Genomic DNA, 1,062 nt, shown 5'->3' on the forward strand with positions numbered 1-1,062 from the left:
AACGGGAGGCTAGTTGCGGCCGAGCTGGAAGCAAGGTCTCCGGGAGGGGAGCCGTCGGACCCGGCGTTGGAGTCTCCGTGGGATGCATCGGACCTATGCATCGGAGCCTCCGGGAGAGGAACAAGCTGCCATCGAGTGCCCAAACTTGATGACCGGGTGCACAGAGCAAACTCCCTTTTTTTTTTCAAAGGGACTCCGGCGAGCTGCTGCCGAGTCGGGATCCCGATTGGTAGCTTCATCAGCCTTCCCGGTGACTGCAAGAGAGCCCCTCGCCCTTTCCATTGCTATACCAGCCCGTGAACTATCGCTTCCCGGAGACTGCTTCACGTTGCCGGTGATGCCCCCTCTTTCCGGGCGACACCTTATCCCGGGCGGATCTTCGAGTGCTGCCGCTGGAGCCACCGGGAGAAGAAGATAACCGGGCAGCGGGTGGAGTCGATCGTCACCTGAGTCGGGATCCCGATGGAGGCGTCTTCAGCTCTTGGGTGGTCCCGATGATTAAAAGGATTCCCGGGCGGGCTTGGTGGCTTGGGTCAGATGGGTTGGGCCTCTCCTGCAACCCCGGGCTGATTTTCCTGTTGGTGAAGCAACAGACTTCTTGTGTCGACTGCACTCGTTTGGCAAATGGGAGGTCGGCTCTCAATGAGAGCACCAAATGTTTCTGCATAAACCCGTAAGCTTAGCAAGAACATGACAGAACTAGAACACACACACACAACAACATTTATAGTGGTTCACCATGCCGGCAGAGGGCATGGCTACGTCCACTTGGAATTCACTATCGGGAGGCCTCAATGCCTTTGATGGTGTTACAAGATTATGAGCCTCCAAGATGTTGCCATGGGTGGGAGAAGAAGATCGATCCTTTCTACTTAGGAGGAACCCTTCCTTTATAGATTAGGAAGGTTCCCACTTACAACACACTTTCGATGTGGGACACATTACACATATTTCTTATCACGATGCCTCATTGCCGTGCTTGGAGGAGGACCTCCTGATGTGATATTGATGATCCGACTCCATGATGATGTAGTTTGCATGTCGGTCTACAAGTTTCATGAC

This window comes from Fragaria vesca, linkage group LG4 (genome assembly GCF_000184155.1).
Source record: "Fragaria vesca subsp. vesca linkage group LG4, FraVesHawaii_1.0, whole genome shotgun sequence".
NCBI classification, from domain to species: Eukaryota; Viridiplantae; Streptophyta; class Magnoliopsida; order Rosales; family Rosaceae; genus Fragaria; species Fragaria vesca.